Source organism: Neoarius graeffei, chromosome 1 (assembly GCF_027579695.1).
Source record: "Neoarius graeffei isolate fNeoGra1 chromosome 1, fNeoGra1.pri, whole genome shotgun sequence".
Classification (NCBI taxonomy): domain Eukaryota; kingdom Metazoa; phylum Chordata; class Actinopteri; order Siluriformes; family Ariidae; genus Neoarius; species Neoarius graeffei.
In genome coordinates, this window is record NC_083569.1 from 29,618,842 (window position 1) to 29,634,648 (window position 15,807).

Genomic DNA, 15,807 nt, shown 5'->3' on the forward strand with positions numbered 1-15,807 from the left:
CCTCCCCTGACGTTGTGCGCTGGAGTGCAAGTTGCACGATGTGTTTGAAGTCTTATGAAGGCAAGTGGGCTCAGGGACCAAAGTGCAGCATGTGGAGAAAATGTAGCTGGCTCTGCATGTTGCTGTTATTTTCGCTCTGCTCGCACGGCTTTCTGACCACCAGGGAACGTGTTCTTGAACGGGTTTAGGTCAGGCTTCTGGGAACCTTGGCACGAGCAAGGGTCTTGATCAGGGGCGTCACTAAGAATTAAGCTTTACTGGGGCACTGCACCCCCCCCCCCCCCCCCACACACACAATGCACCTTAACGTTCCTGTCCCCAACCTATGCAAAGTGGATAATTCTCATGCTCTTGTGGATGAAGTTATGCGAGGAATAGGTCAACGAGATGGAAAACACATCCCAGTCCCCAAAAAAATTATTGTTGGCATTTGGACTTTTAATGCATGCTGATGCTAAACATGTCACCTCAACTCTCACGATTTACGAACTTAGCTGGTTAGTTATGACTGACTAGCACATAGCCTACAACCTTAATCTTACCTCTCTCACCCTCCTCCTCATCTGTCACTGTTTCCCTGCACCGTCTCTGCTTCGTGAGAAGAATTGTCTGATATCCATTTGGAAAAGTAATTTAATATCGTTTAATTCGATGTAGTTTAATGGGTTTGTTAGAATATGGTTTGCTTAGTTTTGTTGCAAAAACTTCGCGCTACCTTAACTCATCCAGAGCCCGTTCTCTGACTCATCCAAAGAGTAGACTCATCTCTCCAGTAGGCTAAATGGACTCATGGCACGCCACATGCACACTATGTTTACAGTGAGAATCTCCCAGACCAATCAGAAAATTAGTTAGAAAGAAGAGGCGATAGAAGTTTGAAACACACTCTGTCCTACAACTTATAGTAGATAAATGATCTGCCAAAGAAACTAGTTTGTTACAAAAATCGTTCAACATTTTCTTACTGGGGCACAGCTGATTTTTACTGGGGCATGTGCCCCAGTAAAAAAGGCCTAGTGATGCCCTTGGTCTCCATGAGTTTTCAACAGAAATTTGTTATCAAGAATGCGTCATCGACAGAAGGCATTGCACAGTGCACAGCAGAAGTAAACAGTAGTCCGGAGATGGTGAATCGCATTGCTTGCCTGCAAGCTTTGTTCTTTTATTTCTTCCCTGGTGGTCAGAAAGCCGTGCGAGCAGAACGAAAACACCAGCAACATGCGGAGCCAGCTACATTTTCTCCACACGCTGCGCTTTGGTGCCTGAGCCTCCTTGTCTTCATAAGATGCAGACATAGCAGATATTTGCTTTCTTCCAAAATACGAGCACAGACCAACTAGTAATCATAAGAAGATGTAGAAACTTATCCTAAACTAAAAACACGCCCTCTGATGTCGTCACGGTTCGCACCAGGAAAAAAAACAAAAAACAAAACTTCTATCCGGAAGGGGACCGACTTTTCAGGTTCCGAACCCAGAGATTAAATTGGGCGGAGCCCTCCGGAGCTCCCTTCCGCCTCCTTGCCTCGGCAGTACAGCCAGCAGGAGCTGAGCTCCCTCTGCTTCAGTGTTTATTATAATATAATACTTTTATTCATTTTCATCTATTCTAAAAACACCATCAATATGAGAGTTCATCAATAATGATTTAGACAACAAAAAATAAGCTAAAGTGAATTACACCCATCAATTAAAAAAAATAAACATTTTCATTGGAATTATCATTGAATGCGCATGCGCTGTGAGAATGCGTGACATCACACAGCATCATCATACGTTTAATCTCATCTCATTATCTCTAGCCGCTTTATCCTGTTCTACAGGGTCGCAGGCAAGCTGGAGCCTATCCCAGCTGACTACGGGCGAAAGGTGGGGTACACCCTGGACAAGTCGCCAGGTCATCACAGGGCTGACACATAGACACAGACAACCATTCACACTCACACCTACGGTCAATTTAGAGTCACCAGTTAACCTAACCTGCATGTCTTTGGACTGTGGGGGAAACCTGAGCACCTGGAGGAAACCCACGCAGACACAGGGAAAACATGCAAACTCTGCACAGAAAGGCCCTCGCCGGCCACGGGGCTCAAACCCGGACCTTCTTGCTGTGAGGCGACAGTGCTAACCACTACACCACTGTGCCGTCCGTACGTTTACTATAAAATACTTTATATTTTATGAGGATTTGTGTTGTACAAAGTTATAACTATCTGCTAAACATGATGCCTTAGCAAATTAGACAGAGGTAAGTCATGGTTCTTTTGTTTATTTTGTCTTTAGTTGAGAAACTTTCTCAGGCAAAATATACTAGTGCAGCAGATGACATAAGTAACATTAGCTAACACTGACAGACAGGATTCTAGTCGAAAAATTCACGCATCCATTTGCTAAAGTTCAGATTTTTTTGTCTGTAGTTCTGTCATATTTTATCTTCATTTACTAAGTTGTAGCTGTTTTCTGTGTTTTTAGCTTTTAGGTAAATATCAGAAAATTGATTCAGCTAATTTAATGGATGCCTTAAATGGTCGACCTGAACTGCTGACGACATGAATTTCTCTTGGCTGCATCGTTCTGAAAGTGCTTGTTTCATGAAAGGTGCATCAGAAAATATCTGGTTTACTGTGTGTGATGTGCTCAAGTACACTGTAAAGTTGGCAGATAAATAAAAAAATGCTTCTTTGCATCTGAATTCTGTTCCAAAAATTACTAAAAGCCTGTCCACCATTATTAGATCGCAGCGACTGACGGGTAGGCAGATTTCACTCGGCTGCATCGTTCTTAAAGTGCGAGTCTAATGAAAGTTACGTCAGAAAACCCCCAGTTTTCTGTGTGTGCTGTGCTGTGTGTGACGTTATTTGCACCAGTACCTTCTTTTGTTTCCACACGGACTCTATAATATTCTCCTCAGTGGCGTGAATTCTTGATACTGATTCTTTTGAAAAAGACACGAAAGCTCTTCAAATTCGTCCTCAGTCTTTGTTTTTTTGTTTGAGGATGATTTGGAGCCGATAGCCGAGCAAGCAGACTCAAAAGAGAACCCATCCTCATCTGGGTCACATGTTGTTGTGATGTTGTTTACATACTGAAGGCAAGCAATATTGAAGATGTCAGATGTCTGCAGTTCGAAGAAAGCTACCACTAGAAAAGCTTTACTACCAGAGTGCTTGGATAATCTAAGTCAGAGAGAAGCAGAGGATAGATACAGACAGAAGTTAGCTTATTTATGGTTATGATGTGTGCAAAATTGCTCGAAATTATTGGCATGATGATGTCCATTTTTGGCCTAGGTTTACCTACATGGATGTTGGAATGTACCTTCTCACTGCATTTTCTCTGTTTTAATAATTAAAAAAAAAACATCGTTTACTGAAAGAGAAGGGCAGGGAGGATTGAGAATCCATTAGCTGTGGTTTGTTTACACCCGATACTAAAACTGGTAGCGTCCAGCAAAAGTAAGACTCAGAGACAGTTTCACTAACTCCTTGTAGACTCCAGTGAGACTTGAACTCACAACCCCTAGTTTACTAGACCAGTGCTCTCACCACTGAGCTATGGAGCCTTAACTCTTTCACACTCATTGAAGATTGGAGCAACAGCAGAACCTTGAAGCCCCTGCGCTGATCCCCAAAGCAGCCCCCAGAAACTGCTGTAAAGTCACTCACAGCTTTAGTTCCTAGCTGCAGTTAGCTTCTCTTTACTATTTGCCTCGCAAAAAATGGACACACATTTTAAATAATGCAGTGCGTCAGTCGTAGAGTGGGCTGTGAACTGTACATTCTGGCTACTTTCTCATCTGAGTTAACAAAAACACTGGACAGGCCAAGACCTCAAGAGACAAACCGTAAGCACCATGAGTGACCTCACTGAGCTCCAGGCTCTTCATGTGGGGCCATCCTCAGCAGCAGCCAGTGGTTTTCAGGTGATGAGAACTGCAACCCAAAAAAAATTCAACCAGTATTTTTGGTTCTTTTTTGATCGGCTGCCCAAATTAATTTTGGCACGGGATATAGAAATGGGTTCTGTCCGGCCGGCTGTCCGTCTGGTCACATTTTCATTTCCGGGCCATATCTTTAAAACTACTGAAGATATCTTCATAAAACTTTGTATACACATCAAGCAACATGTGAACTGCTGCCTTTTGCTATTTTGGATTTTTGAAAAAAGTATTTTTCAAAATTTTACATAAATATATTTTGACTTAGTTTCTCAGAGCAATGTTCGTTTCCGGAGCATATATCCAAAACTATTCTTGATCCAGATTTGAAACTTGGTATGCATGTTAACAAGGTGATGTTATGGGTTCCTAATTTTTTTTATTTTTTGACATATCAACGTTTAGGGTGGCGCAGTGTTGTAGTGGTTATCACTGTCTCCTCACAGCAAGAAGGTCCTGGGTTTGAGCCCAGCGGCTGACAGGGGCCTTTCTGTGTGGAGTTTGCATGATCTCCCTGTGTCTGTGTGGGTTTCCTACGGGTGCTCTAGTTTCCCCCACAGTTCAAAGATGTGGTTAGGTATATAGGAGCCATGGGCTGAGGTGCCCCTCAGCAAGGCACCTTACCCCCAACTGCTCCCTGGGCGCTGTAGCATAGCTGCCACTGCTGTGGGTATGTGTGTGTGTGCTCATTGCTCACTTGTGTGTGTTCACTGCTTCAGATGGGTTAAATGCAGAGGAGAAATTTCACTGTGTGATTCAGTCGGTGCTTGAGTGTATGTGAAACAAATAAAGGCTTCTTCTTCTTAAATCTACTTGGCTAGATAATGCATGTTCAGTACTGACACAGATACTAGTAAACAATCCTGTTGCCATAGCAGTGTGGTTCTTGCCATCTAAAAAGATCTCTTTTCTCCATGAATAAAAACAAAAGCATGTCACATAAAATTATCAGTGATCAGGTTTATTTTACACCCAAATGCTTGACACTTGGTATCTTTAGGGCTGTTAACAACAATTTAGAAGCAATGTGTCCAAGAGCTCCACTAGCCTCGGTAAATCATGTTTGGAGCACTGATCTCTATATAAAAATCTGGAAAGTTCAGAGGCTCATCAGAGTGAAACCATCTGACCGCCATCTTACCACTCACATCGTTGAACAGAATGGTTATTTAGGCTACTGGAAGCTACACAAAACTGGTCAAGTTATTGATGTAGTTGGTGAGAAAAATTGCAAGAAAAATGCCTGCATGTGCAGCAGTGAACTGTACCCATCTGTCTTATCGTTTTGTCTGTTTTTGTTGAAAATCTGACAGTGATATCTGGGATGAACACTGTGACTGTGTCAGATTTTTGATGGACATGTCCCAGACTAGATCAAAGCCAAAGTCTAGACATGTTTGATATTGAATGTGAGAACTCAAGCTCAACGGCTCAAACTCAAAAAGAAGAATGAACTGAGTAAATTAGCCTCAGTAGCCTAAATGAAAGAAGGACCATAGCCTTAGGCAGAAATGGCAATGAGGGATGCAAATAAAAATAGATGTTGTTGTTCTAGTTTGGTCAGCAGTTATTTTCATTTACCTCAGGCTAAGCACAAATGACAATGTCGATCATCTACACACGTCACACCTACTTGCACAAATTGACAAAATGGACATGATTGTCTGTTTTAACATGATTTTAGTTTAAATTGAGTCCAAGTATATTGATAAGTACTCTTAAATCAGGGTTGGTCATATTTCCCGGTCAATGGCTTATTTCCCAGATGGCGTCCAATATATGATTTCCTGTACAAAGAAAAACTGAAATAATCTCTGTAAAAATAATTATAGTAGTAAAAGAGCTGCTCAAAAAAAAAAAAATGATCAGAGACTGAACTGGAAAAGAAAGAAAAAAAAAAAACAACAGTGAAGGGGAGTGCTATAAAGATATGTAAGGAATGTGGGTAAAGTTGAGAAAATAAGAAGTGGTAATGAAAGGAAAAAAGTCAGGAGATACTTTTCTTGGGGCAAATTTGATCGGACATGACAGTTTAACACAGAAGTCAAATGATCACACACTATCGATGTGAGTGGTAAGATGGCAGCCAGATGACTTCACTCATCTCAACAGCAGGGAATTGAGGTATTTCACCCACGTGACCAAGTCACGTGACGCAGCCATTTTGGACGGCACACTTAAGTCCTTCAGTGCAAGCCGGTATGAGATGGTGGAGACCTTTGCACATTTTAACAAGAAAGTAAGCTGTGATTCGTGTTAAATTGGATCTGTCTTTTATCACAAACACTGTACCCAGCCTTGGTATGGAGCCCTGTTTATTTATTTCTGTGTCCCGTTTCTTTCTAGCCTCTGTTATTGCGTTTTATGTCTGATGTCTGCTACATGCAACCCTAGACAAATTAACACTGCCTTGTTTCACTGCTCAGATGGGTTAACAAACACTGACCCATTTACTTTTTGCTATATATTTTATCAAAATTGCATTAACTGATAAACTAACCTGAAATGAAATGATCACTGCAAAGTCTGGAGTACTCTGTTGGCTCCCAATCCTGTCTCTTCGCAGCTGCAATCCATTTGGCCCTCTTGTCTGGGTCAGTAGGAAACCGGTAGTGATGTGTCGGTCGCGAACGATCCGGTTCAAAGAGCTGGCTCTTTGAAGTGAACGACGGGAGCGGGCTCTTCGGTGGGAGCGGGCTCTTCGGTGGGAGCCGGCTCTTCGGTGGGAGCCGGCTCTTCGGTGGGAGCCGAGTTGGGGAGCCGAATTAGTTTTTTGTCCTTAGGTGCCTCAGAGAGAGAGAGACTTTCACAAAAGTTGCTGTCCGATTGCGTCTTTGTGTTGTCTATTACCATTCAAAGGAAAAAAAGTAGCATGGTGTACGCCTACTTTTTTTGGTTGGGGGGTGGTTGATGTCATTCACAGCTGCGAAAATACGAAAATTGGTGTAATGCTTAAAGCTGTGGAGCACAGGGGAGAGGAGTCTGTGAGGCACCTGAGGAGGGGAAAATCAGCTGTGTATTTTATACTGGTAATATAACACAGTTTTGCATTATGTTTGTGAGAAAATAATTTATTAATTGGTAAGTAAGTTTTATTTCTATAGCTAGAACATTGTTACACTGCTATACTTTACAAAGCTTTACAATGGCTACAAAAACTAAAAAATAAAATGGAGAACATCCTATTGATAAAATATAAACAATAATGTAATTAATTAACTAGTTAATTGCAGCAATTAAATCAAAAATAAAATCTCAGGAGCCGTTTGGGAGCCGAAAGAGCCGGCTCCTTATAGTAAGAAGAGCCAAAAGAGCCGTGCCAACTACGGAAGTGTTTGCTTTTCACCAGCCAAGGTATGGACACATTTGCTGAACAAATCTTACCCAGTGACTCTCCAGTTCTCTGTTTGTGGACAAATATACACCTGTCGCTTGTTGCCAACGAAAGGAAAACACGCAGGAGCCCATGTTGTTCACCGCTTCATGGGTCGAACGTACACAGGGGCAAACTGATGTCATTCAACCCTGCAAACAACTACTTACGTCGCTCGTGGAAAGCGGAAGGAACAGTCCTCAGTCATCTCCTTGGCCCGTCCAAACAAGGCATTTGATTTCTTCCCGTGATGTTGCTGCAGCGCTTTTCAGTGCTGATCCTCGTCACACTTGACCACGAGCTCATCTCTACGACGCCAAGGCCGTGCCCCTATCCTCGTGACAGTCGCTTAAGCGTGATCTGTGTTCTTCTTGAGGCCCAGGCAAGAGCTAATACACGCGTGGTTTCTGTGTTGTAGCGGCTGCCACGTTCGCTTAACATGAGAACGGTCCCCGATTCGAAACTGGGTGGAATCGGTGCTCGTTTTCTTGAACTTGGCGGCGAACAAATGTCGAGCTGCGATCTCTGCTCCGTCCGTGCCTTTTGGAACAGTCCAAAACCGAGACGCTGAAAAAGCTTCGCGTGTTTTCTGCTGTCCAATGGTTTCCCCTTTCACCTGACAAGCGAATAGACGCTCCTGAGAAACCTGGCAGAGCCACGCTTTGCCTTTTGAGCTCTGCTTCCCTTAACGTCCAGTTATCGCCTTGCTAAAATCAGGTACCCTCGAAACAGCCAGAAAGACAGACCCTTAACGTGACCGGATTGCTTTCTGAAGCTTAGTGGTTGTCATGTTCTCCTAGGTGCAGACGAGCGTCGGGACAAAACCTCGTTTGCACGGTTTCCCTGCCTCTCTGGTTTTCCATCAAGGTCCGTGACGGCTGCTTTAAAAACAAAATCAGGCACGATCTACATTTCTGTTGACTGTGGAAGCATGGACATTGCAATTCGTCACGGGGAGGTGGTGTTCTCAAATGCCACTTCGTTGCTCGTTTACGGAGTGAGGTCAGGTCAACAGGGCTGCACACGGCATCAGAACGCTGCAAAGTGGCATTGACTCTGGAATGCTTCATCATGTCTCAACGAGTATTTGCCGGCCAACATTCAGACACATTTGCTTATTGACTCTCAAACCGTGACTGTGCAGTCCTCTGTTTGTGGAAAGCATGCAAAGAAGCAGCTTGCAGCCAACGAAAGACAAGCACGCAGGCGCCCGTGAAGCACGCCCAAGTTTGCGCAAACCGATGCCATTCGACTGCATGCAACACGAGCAGAAAGCAGAAGGAGCGGCCCTCAGTCACCTCCTTGGCAAGGCAGTGACGAGCAACCGATCCGTTGCTGCCGTTTCCTCCCGGGTGCCTGGCCATGCTCTCTGCCTTTCATCAGAGAAACGAAGCGTTAAAGGGTGTGCGTTGGCCAGGAATCAAACCCGGGTCAACTGCTTGGAAGGCAGCTATGCTAGCCACTATACCACCAACGCTGCGTGCCAGGCCTGGGGACAAATGCCTAAGTGCCATTGCTTCTGAACTTGAGGCCCAGGCAACAGCTGATCGGTCCAAGCACCGAGGTTTCTGTAGTGTAGTGGTCATCATGTTCATCTCACACACGAAAGGTCCCTGGTTTGAAACCGGGTAGAAACATCGGTGGTTGGGTTTGTTTATTTATTTATTTTTTGAGTGACTGCTGAGCTGTGATCTCTGCTCTGACCGTGCCAACTACGGAAGTGTTTGCTTTTCACCAGCCAAGGTATGGACACATTTGCTGAACAAATCTTACGCAGTGACTCTCCAGTTCTCTGTTTGTGGACAAATATACACCTGTCGCTTGTTGCCAATGAAAGGAAAACACGCAGGAGCCCGTGTTGCTCACCGCTTCATGGGTCGAACGTATGCAGGGGCAAACTGATGTCATTCAACCCTGCAAACAACAACTTACGTCGCTCGTGGAAAGCGGAAGGAACAGTCCTCAGTCATCTCCTTGGCCCATCCAAACAAGGCATTTGATTTCTTCCCGTGATGTTGTTGCAGCGCTTTTCAGTGCTGATCATCGTCACCCTCGACCACCAGGTCATCTCTCCGACGCCAAGGCCATGCCCCTAAACTCGTGACAGTCGCTTAAGCGTGATCTGTGTTCTTCTTGAGGCCCAGGCAAGAGCTAACACACGCGTGGTTTCTGTGCTGTAGCGGCTGCCATGTTCGCTTAACATGAGAATGGTCCCCGATTCGAAACCGGGCGGAATCGGTGCTCGTTTTCTTGAACTTGGCGGCGAACAAATGTCGAGCTGCGATCTCTGCTCCATCCGTGCCTTTTGGAACAATCCCAAACCGAGACGCTGAAAAAGCTTCGCCTGTTTTCTGCTGTGCAGTGGTTTCCCCTTGCACCTAACAAGCGAATAGACGCTCCTGAGAAAGCTGGCAGAGCCATGCTTTGCCTTTTGAGCTCTGCTTTCGTTAACGTCCAGTTCCCGCCTTGCTAAGATCAGGTACCCTCGAAACAGCCAGAAAGACAGACCCTTAACGTGACCGGATTGCTTTCTGTGGATTAGTGGTTGTCATGTTCTCCTACGTGCAGACGACCATCGGGACAAAACCTCGTTTGAACGGTTTCCCTGCCTCTCTGGTTTTCCGTCAAGGTCCGTGACGGCTGCTTTAAAAACAAAATCGGGGATTATCTACCTGTCTGTTGACTGTGGACGCACGGACATTGCAGTTCGTCAGGGGGAGGTGGTGTTCTCAAATACCACTTGGTTGCTCGTTTACGGAGTGAGGTCAGGTCAACAGGGCTGCACACGGCATCAGAACGCAGCAAATTGGCATTGACTCTGGAATGCTTCATCCTGTCTCAACGAGTATTTGCCGGCCAACATTCAGACACGTTTGCTTATTAACTCTCAAACCGTGACTGTGCAGTTCTCCGTTTGTGGAAAACAGGCAAAGTAGCTTGCCGCCAACGAAAGACAAACACGCAGGTGCCCGTGTCCTTCAAACACGCCCAGGTTTGCGCAAACCGACGCTGTTCGACTACATGCAATGTGAGCGGAAAGCAGAAGGATCAGCCCTCGGTCACCTCCTCGGCAAGGCAGTGACAAGCAACTGATCCGTTCCTGCTGTTTCCTCCCAAGTGCCTCGCCATGCTCTCTGCCTTTCATCAGAGCAACGAAGCGTTAAAGGGTGTGCGTTGGCCAGGAATCGAACCCGGGTCAACTGCTTGGAAGGCAGCTATGCTAGCCACTATACCACCAACACTGCAGGCCTACCCTGGGGACCCATGCCTAAGTGCCATTGCTTCTGTATCTGAGGCCCAGGCAATAGCTGATCGGTCCAAGAGCTGAGGTTTCTGTAGTGTAGTGGTTATCACGTTCGTCTAACACACGAAAGGTCCCTGGTTCGAGACCGGGCAGAAACAGTGCTGGGTTGGTTTATTTATTTATTTATTTATTTTTGAACTCGGCAGTGAGTGACTGCTGAGCTGTGATCTCTGCTCTGTCCGTGCCAACTACGGAAGCAAGTATTTGCTTTTGACCAGCCAAGGTATGGACACATTTGCTGAACAAATCTTAAACAGTGCCTCTACAGTTCTCTGTTTGTGGACAAATATACACCTGTCGCTTGTTGCCAACGAAAGGAAAACACGCAGGAGCCCGTGCTCTTTCTTCACCGCTTCATGGGTCGAACGTACGCAGGGGCAAACTGATGTCATTCAAGCCTGCAAACAAGTACTTACGTTGCTAGTGGAAAGACCAGTCCTCAGTCCCCTCCTTGGCCCCTCCAAACGAGGCATTTGATTTCTTCCCGTCATGTTGTTGCAGCGCTTTTCGATGCTGAACCTTGTCACGCTCGACCACCAGCTCATCTCTACGATGCCAAGGCCGTGCCCCTATTCTCGTGACAATTGTTTAAGGGTGACCCGCGTTCTTCTTGAGGCCCAGGCAAGAGCTAACGCGCGCGTGGTTTCCGTATTGTATTGGTTACCACGTTCGCTTAACACGAGAGCGGTGCGCGATCCGAAACCGGGCGGAAACGGTGCTGGTTTTCTTGAACTTGGCGGCGAACAAATGTCGAGCTGCCATCTCTGCTCCGTCCGCGCCTTTTGGAACAATCCCAAACCGAGACGCTGAAAAAGCTTCGCCTGTTTTCTGCTGTGCAGTGGTTTCCCCTTGCACCTAACAAGCGAATAGACGCTCCTGAGAAAGCTGGCAGAGCCATGCTTTGCCTTTTGAGCTCTGCTTTCGTTAACGTCCAGTTCCCACCTTGCTAAGATCAGGTACCCTCGAAACAGCCAGAAAGACAGACCCTTAACGTGACCGGATTGCTTTCTGTGGATTAGTGGTTGTCATGTTCTCCTACGTGCAGACGACCATCGGGACAAAACCTCGTTTGAACGGTTTCCCTGCCTCTCTGGTTTTCCGTCAAGGTCCGTGACGGCTGCTTTAAAAACAAAATCGGGGATTATCTACCTGTCTGTTGACTGTGGACGCACGGACATTGCAGTTCGTCAGGGGGAGGTGGTGTTCTCAAATACCACTTGGTTGCTCGTTTACGGAGTGAGGTCAGGTCAACAGGGCTGCACACGGCATCAGAACGCAGCAAATTGGCATTGACTCTGGAATGCTTCATCCTGTCTCAACGAGTATTTGCCGGCCAACATTCAGACACGTTTGCTTATTAACTCTCAAACCGTGACTGTGCAGTTCTCCGTTTGTGGAAAACAGGCAAAGTAGCTTGCCGCCAACGAAAGACAAACACGCAGGTGCCCGTGTCCTTCAAACACGCCCAGGTTTGCGCAAACCGACGCTGTTCGACTACATGCAATGTGAGCGGAAAGCAGAAGGATCAGCCCTCGGTCACCTCCTCGGCAAGGCAGTGACAAGCAACTGATCCGTTCCTGCTGTTTCCTCCCAAGTGCCTCGCCATGCTCTCTGCCTTTCATCAGAGCAACGAAGCGTTAAAGGGTGTGCGTTGGCCAGGAATCGAACCCGGGTCAACTGCTTGGAAGGCAGCTATGCTAGCCACTATACCACCAACACTGCAGGCCTACCCTGGGGACCCATGCCTAAGTGCCATTGCTTCTGTATCTGAGGCCCAGGCAATAGCTGATCGGTCCAAGAGCTGAGGTTTCTGTAGTGTAGTGGTTATCACGTTCGTCTAACACACGAAAGGTCCCTGGTTTGAGACCGGGCAGAAACAGTGCTGGGTTGGTTTATTTATTTATTTATTTATTTATTTATTTTTGAACTCGGCAGTGAGTGACTGCTGAGCTGTGATCTCTGCTCTGTCCGTGCCAACTACGGAAGCAAGTATTTGCTTTTGACCAGCCAAGGTATGGACACATTTGCTGAACAAATCTTAAACAGTGCCTCTACAGTTCTCTGTTTGTGGACAAATATACACCTGTCGCTTGTTGCCAACGAAAGGAAAACACGCAGGAGCCCGTGCTCTTTCTTCACCGCTTCATGGGTCGAACGTACGCAGGGGCAAACTGATGTCATTCAAGCCTGCAAACAAGTACTTACGTTGCTAGTGGAAAGACCAGTCCTCAGTCCCCTCCTTGGCCCCTCCAAACGAGGCATTTGATTTCTTCCCGTCATGTTGTTGCAGCGCTTTTCGATGCTGAACCTTGTCACGCTCGACCACCAGCTCATCTCTACGATGCCAAGGCCGTGCCCCTATTCTCGTGACAATTGTTTAAGGGTGACCCGCGTTCTTCTTGAGGCCCAGGCAAGAGCTAACGCGCGCGTGGTTTCCGTATTGTATTGGTTACCACGTTCGCTTAACACGAGAGCGGTGCGCGATCCGAAACCGGGCGGAAACGGTGCTGGTTTTCTTGAACTTGGCGGTGAACAAATGTCGAGCTGCCATCTCTGCTCCGTCCGCGCCTTTTGGAACAATCCCAAACCGAGACGCTGAAAAAGCTTCGCCTGTTTTCTGCTGTGCAGTGGTTTCCCCTTGCACCTAACAAGCGAATAGACGCTCCTGAGAAAGCTGGCAGAGCCATGCTTTGCCTTTTGAGCTCTGCTTTCGTTAACGTCCAGTTCCCGCCTTGCTAAGATCAGGTACCCTCGAAACAGCCAGAAAGACAGACCCTTAACGTGACCGGATTGCTTTCTGTGGATTAGTGGTTGTCATGTTCTCCTACGTGCAGACGACCATCGGGACAAAACCTCGTTTGAACGGTTTCCCTGCCTCTCTGGTTTTCCGTCAAGGTCCGTGACGGCTGCTTTAAAAACAAAATCGGGCATTATCTACCTGTCTGTTGACTGTGGACGCACGGACATTGCAATTCGTCACGGGGAGGTGGTGTTCTCAAATACCACTTGGTTGCTCGTTTACGGAGTGAGGTCAGGTCAACAGGGCTGCACACGGCATCAGAACGCAGCAAATTGGCATTGACTCTGGAATGCTTCATCCTGTCTCAACGAGTATTTGCCGGCCAACATTCAGACACGTTTGCTTATTAACTCTCAAACCGTGACTGTGCAGTTCTCCGTTTGTGGAAAACAGGCAAAGTAGCTTGCCGCCAACGAAAGACAAACACGCAGGTGCCCGTGTCCTTCAAACACGCCCAGGTTTGCGCAAACCGACGCTGTTCGACTACATGCAACACGAGCGGAAAGCAGAAGGATCAGCCCTTGGTAAGGCAGTGACAAGCAACTGATCCGTTCCTGTTGTTTCCTCCCAAGTGCCTCGCCATGCTCTCTGCCTTTCATCAGAGCAACGAAGCGTTAAAGGGTGTGCATTGGCCAGGAATCGAACCCGGGTCAACTGCTTGGAAGGCAGCTATGCTAGCCACTATACCACCAACGCTGCAGGCCTACCCTGGGGACCCATGCCTAAGTGCCATTGCTTCTGTATTTGAGGCCCAGGCAACAGCTGATCGGTCCAAGAGCTGAGGTTTCTGTAGTGTAGTGGTTATCACGTTCGTCTAACACACGAAAGGTCCCTGGTTCGAGACCGGGCAGAAACAGCGCTGGGTTGGTTTGTTTATTTATTTATTTATTGAACTCGGCAGTGAGTGACTGCTGAGCTGTGATCTCTGCTCTGTCCGTGCCAACTACGGAAGCAAGTATTTGCTTTTGACCAGCCAAGGTATGGACACATTTGCTGAACAAATCTTAAACAGTGCCTCTACAGTTCTCTGTTTGTGGACAAATATACACCTGTCGCTTGTTGCCAACGAAAGGAAAACACGCAGGAGCCCGTGCTCTTTCTTCACCGCTTCATGGGTCGAACGTACGCAGGGGCAAACTGATGTCATTCAAGCCTGCAAACAAGTACTTACGTTGCTAGTGGAAAGACCAGTCCTCAGTCCCCTCCTTGGCCCCTCCAAACGAGGCATTTGATTTCTTCCCGTCATGTTGTTGCAGCGCTTTTCGATGCTGAACCTTGTCACGCTCGACCACCAGCTCATCTCTACGATGCCAAGGCCGTGCCCCTATTCTCGTGACAATTGTTTAAGGGTGACCCGCGTTCTTCTTGAGGCCCAGGCAAGAGCTAACACACTCGTGGTTTCCGTATTGTATTGGTTACCACGTTCGCTTAACACGAGAGCGGTGCGCGATCCGAAACCGGGCGGAAACGGTGCTGGTTTTCTTGAACTTGGCAGCGAACAAATGTCGAGCTGCCATCTCTGCTCCGTCCGCGCCTTTTGGAACAATCCCAAACCGAGACGCTGAAAAAGCTTCGCCTGTTTTCTGCTGTGCAGTGGTTTCCCCTTGCACCTGACAAGCGAATAGACGCTCCTGAGAAAGCTGGCAGAGCCATGCTTTGCCTTTTGAGCTCTGCTTTCGTTAACGTCCAGTTCCCGCCTTGCTAAGATCAGGTACTCTCGAAACAGCCAGAAAGACAGACCCTTAATGTGACCGGATTGCTTTCTGTGGATTAGTGGTTGTCATGTTCTCCTACCTGCAGACGACCATAGTGACAAAACCTCGTTTGAACTGTTTCCCTGCCTCTCTGGTTTTCCTTCAAGGTCCGTGACGGCTTCTTTAAAAACAAAATCGGGCATTATCTACCTGTCTGTTGACTGTGGACGCACGGACATTGCAATTCGTCACGGGGAGGTGGTGTTCTCAAATACCACTTGGTTGCTCGTTTACAGAGTGAGGTCAGGTCAACCGGGCTGCACATGGCATCAGAACGCTGCAAATTTGCATTGACGCTAAATGTCACTTGAACTGCCTTGAAGGACACACCCCTTAGGAGTCATGCTTTGGTTTTAGTTTTGTTGCAGAATAAATAAAAAAAATCATTAAAAACGTGCTCCAATTTGCAAAACAGACGAAGCCTGAAATGCCCACTAACTTTTAAGCATTTTGCATATGATGTCACTTCTTTGAATAAACAGTAACTTACCAGGAACGCATTCTTGTAATGATGGACTCAAAGAGCCAAACTTTACCAAATAAACAGAACATGTTCCTGGTCTCGTATTAAAATACATTTTAGACAGTAAACTATTAAACATGTCTAGTTTTATCAGGTATAATTCCCAGGGGTAATATA

The 15,807-nt window shown here is 46.6% G+C and overlaps 9 non-coding genes across 9 annotated transcripts; 4 read left to right on the plus strand and 5 right to left on the minus strand.

Annotated features, from left to right (window-relative positions):
• Window positions 1–3,488: 3,488 nt before the first annotated feature.
• trnat-agu (transfer RNA threonine (anticodon AGU)) lies at window positions 3,489–3,561 on the minus strand. The gene has a single exon. It is a non-coding gene; the product is annotated as a tRNA-Thr (tRNA).
• Window positions 3,562–8,714: 5,153 nt separating this feature from the next.
• Window positions 8,715–8,786, minus strand: trnag-ucc (transfer RNA glycine (anticodon UCC)). Its single transcript has one exon. It is a non-coding gene; the product is annotated as a tRNA-Gly (tRNA).
• An 87-nt stretch (window positions 8,787–8,873) lies between these two features.
• trnav-cac (transfer RNA valine (anticodon CAC)) lies at window positions 8,874–8,946 on the plus strand. The gene has a single exon. It is a non-coding gene; the product is annotated as a tRNA-Val (tRNA).
• A 1,533-nt stretch (window positions 8,947–10,479) lies between these two features.
• On the minus strand, window positions 10,480–10,551 carry trnag-ucc (transfer RNA glycine (anticodon UCC)). The gene has a single exon. It is a non-coding gene; the product is annotated as a tRNA-Gly (tRNA).
• An 87-nt stretch (window positions 10,552–10,638) lies between these two features.
• trnav-aac (transfer RNA valine (anticodon AAC)) lies at window positions 10,639–10,711 on the plus strand. Its single transcript has one exon. It is a non-coding gene; the product is annotated as a tRNA-Val (tRNA).
• A 1,549-nt stretch (window positions 10,712–12,260) lies between these two features.
• trnag-ucc (transfer RNA glycine (anticodon UCC)) lies at window positions 12,261–12,332 on the minus strand. The gene has a single exon. It is a non-coding gene; the product is annotated as a tRNA-Gly (tRNA).
• An 87-nt stretch (window positions 12,333–12,419) lies between these two features.
• Window positions 12,420–12,492, plus strand: trnav-aac (transfer RNA valine (anticodon AAC)). Its single transcript has one exon. It is a non-coding gene; the product is annotated as a tRNA-Val (tRNA).
• A 1,545-nt stretch (window positions 12,493–14,037) lies between these two features.
• Window positions 14,038–14,109, minus strand: trnag-ucc (transfer RNA glycine (anticodon UCC)). Its single transcript has one exon. It is a non-coding gene; the product is annotated as a tRNA-Gly (tRNA).
• Window positions 14,110–14,196: 87 nt separating this feature from the next.
• Window positions 14,197–14,269, plus strand: trnav-aac (transfer RNA valine (anticodon AAC)). Its single transcript has one exon. It is a non-coding gene; the product is annotated as a tRNA-Val (tRNA).
• The last annotated feature ends 1,538 nt before the right edge of the window (window positions 14,270–15,807 follow it).